The following is a 3,576-nucleotide window of genomic DNA, read 5'->3' as shown; positions in this document are numbered from 1 at the left end:
TAAAAAGTAATACATTAACCATAGGACCCAGCATATCAATCCAACTCTGCAGATAGATAGGTTAGGGTCACCAGAGCCAGCATATCAACCCAACCCTGCAGATATATAGGTTAGGGTCACCAGAGCCCAGCATATCACCCCAGCACTGCAGATAGATAGATTAGTGTAATCAGAACCCAGTATATCACCCAGCCCTGCAGATAGATAGGTTAGTGTCACCAGAACCAGCATATCACCCCAGCACTGCAGATAGATAGGTTAGGGTCACCAGAGCCCAGCATATCACCCCAGCCCTGCAGATAGATAGGTTAGTGTCACCAGAGCCCAGCATATCACCCCAGCCCTGCAGATAGATAGGTTAGTGTCACCAGAACCAGCATATCACCCCGCCCTGCAGATAGATAGATTAGTGTAATCAGAACCCAGTATATCAACTGAGCCCTGCAGATAGATAGGTTAGTGTCACCAGAACCAGCATATCACCCCAGCACTGCAGATAGATAGGTTAGTGTCACCAGAGCCCAGCATATCACCCCAGCCCTGCAAATAGATAGGTTAGTGTCACCAGAGCCCAGCATATCACCCCAGCCCTGCAGATAGATAGGTTAGTGTCACCAGAACCAGCATATCACCCCAGCACTGCAGATAGATAGGTTAGGGTCACCAGAGCCCAGCATATCACCCCAGCCCTGCAGATAGATAGGTTAGTGTCACCAGAGCCCAGCATATCACCCCAGCCCTGCAGATAGATAGGTTAGTGTCACCAGAACCAGCATATCACCCCAGCCCTGCAGATAGATAGATTAGTGTAATCAGAACCCAGTATATCAACTGAGCCCTGCAGATAGATAGGTTAGTGTCACCAGAACCAGCATATCACCCCAGCACTGCAGATAGATAGGTTAGTGTCACCAGAGCCCAGCATATCACCCCAGCCCTGCAGATAGATAGGTTAGTGTCACCAGAACCAGCATATCACCCCGCCCTGCAGATAGATAGGTTAGGGTCACCAGAGCCCAGCATATCACCCCAGCACTGCAGATAGATAGGTTTGTGTCACCAGAACCAGCATAACAAAACAGTACTGCAGATAGATAGGTTAGGGTCACCAGAACCAGCATATCACCCCAGCCCTGCAGATAGATAGGTTAGTGTCACCAGAACCAGCATATCACCCCAGCCCTGCAGATAGATAGGTTAGGGTCACCAGACCCCAGTATATTAACCCAGCTCTGCAGATAGATAGGTTATGGATAGGCTATGGTGTTTTCGCCTTGTGAATCACTGCCTTAGTTGCCGAGATATCACCATTTTTGTCAATATGCCAATGAGCACTTGGAATAATGAAAGCATGATTGTTTGTTGGGAATAATGACAATGCCCAAAGAGCTCTTCAGCATATTGACAGAAAAGGTGATTTCTCAACATGGCAGTGAACCATAAGGGAGAAATATAGTTTTATTCAGGTGACCCTAACCTATCTATGTGTGGGGCTGGGTTGATATGCTGAGTTCTGTGATCCTAACCTATCTAACTGCAGGGTTTGGTTGATATACTGCATTCTGGAGATCCTAACTTATCTATCTGCAGGGCTGGGTGATATGCTGGGTTCTGCTGATCCTAGACTATCTATCTGTGGGACTGGGTTGATATGCTGATTCTGATGACCTTAACATATCTATCTGCAGGTCTGGGTTGATATGCTGGGTTCTGGTGACTCTAACCTATCTATCTGTAGGGCTGCGGTGACATGCTGGTTTTGGTGACTCTAACCTATCTGCAGGTCTGAGTTGATATGCTGCCTTTTAGGAATTTTGATGCTTTAAAATACATTTTCTCCACCCTTTGGCTATTGCAAAACTACAACCATTACCATTATAAGAGTTTTAGAATAGTAGTATCTGAAGAGTCGCATGTTGTGGAACACTGCCCAAGTATGGTATGATGGAAGGCAGCCTTGGCGAAGTAGAACACACATGACCATGTAAAGTGGGGGTCAGAAGCTCTTCTTAAAAAGCCTCTTTAAAAACAATGGTAGACTGTATTGGTTAAAGAGTAGATTTTAATTGTAAACATGTTGGTGGTACAAAAAGTCTTTATGGTCTCTATTCCCATACAAAGTATGGATGTTTACTGGTCGCAGTATACTCTAATAGCACCTACACACATTACACAGGCAATAATTTCCCCCCAACATAAGCAATGTTATTAGTTGTAAGGGGCACAATTACAGTAATAGTGCTCTAGGAATAACTGTTCCCAACCTCTAGGGCTGGACTTAGGAGAACAGCCAAAGAGCACTATCACAATAATAGTGCCTCCCCACATAAGCAATGCTGTTATCTGTAAGGGGCACTGTCACTGTAATAGTACCTTAATAGCACTGGAGTTGTCTCTAATACTGTGAGAAAGGCAGCAGAGATATGCAGGTTGTGACTAAGGTGCAGATATTGGTGCTCTGTCAGAGATTGCCGCATCTGCCGCCTGAGGCAAGAAACCCACCACGCCTCGTGGCAGATGTGTCTACCTACACTGATTCCGTAACTTTTGTAACTTTCCATACTTATATAGAAGTTACTGAAACAGCGTAGACAGCAGAGTTCACTGTTTCCATATCTCCTGTCTCAAGTGTCGGGATTCCTATCTCCGCCACCCAAGAACTCTGCAAGCTAAGATAAAGCAGGAATGATTCACATTATAAGCCAATGAAATCTAGCTTCTATCATGCTGAAAATATATTAAGAATTTAATCATCGCTGAATTTTTAACCTATTTAGATTAAAAAATAAAATGCAGATAGATAAAACTCACTTTCACTCTATTGGACTGAATGTAACAAGAATATGCGAAAGTTCTTCCCATAGAGAAAGCTTATATTTATACTGCGATGATGTTCCTTGGGGATTCGGAGGAGAATATTATATTTTACATTACATTTCCGAGGAGGCCAGCCGCCCATACTGTATGTATATGAATATTTTCTGCCAGGTCCATAGGAATTAGTGCTGTAAGGGATCCATGTAAATCATGCAGAACTTCTGAAGTAAAACCCTTGCTTTGCGGTTTATTTGATTCATTGAAAGAAACTGGTCTTCTGGAAGATTCCTAGTCCTCCATTTATTCATCTAATGATGGAATCAATCACAGTTAACCGACTAAGAGAATTCTAATACCCAAATGGAGACGTTCCATATATAATTCTGAAGTAATGATGGCGCATTTATAATCACCTGTAAATAATTTCCCTGGGATATTCTCGTAGTAATTCTGCTACAGGCTGAACTTTACCGGTAGAGATCTGCTGTATGGTTTGGTACACTTTGTGCTGGTACAATTCCCCAAGGTAAAGAGAACACCATTATATGAAAATGGAGCTAGGGTAGGGAAGGGCGATTATGACCTAAATCGAGCAATTTACTTCAATGACGATTAATGGCGATTAATAAGCCACGCCTCTTTTCAAGTATGAGTATGTGTTGGGCGAGCCTCACGAACCCGACACATTTGAACCAGAACTTCTATTATAATCTAGTCTTTTCACACCCAAGAGTATAATAAAAGGGGGTTCCGGACAGG

The 3,576-nt window shown here is 43.5% G+C and overlaps 1 long non-coding RNA gene across 1 annotated transcript; it reads left to right on the top strand.

The window, feature by feature from the left end:
• Positions 1–659: 659 nt before the first annotated feature.
• Positions 660–1,061, top strand: LOC142209742 (uncharacterized). The gene is made up of 3 exons (XR_012716959.1): positions 660–753; positions 902–951; positions 1,000–1,061. It is a non-coding gene; the product is annotated as an uncharacterized LOC142209742 (long non-coding RNA).
• The last annotated feature ends 2,515 nt before the right edge of the window (positions 1,062–3,576 follow it).

This window comes from Leptodactylus fuscus, chromosome 6, assembly GCF_031893055.1.
Source record: "Leptodactylus fuscus isolate aLepFus1 chromosome 6, aLepFus1.hap2, whole genome shotgun sequence".
Classification (NCBI taxonomy): Eukaryota; Metazoa; Chordata; class Amphibia; order Anura; family Leptodactylidae; genus Leptodactylus; species Leptodactylus fuscus.
The sequence above is the reverse complement of the archived record's forward strand: the minus strand, read 5'-3'. Positions and strand labels throughout refer to the sequence as shown.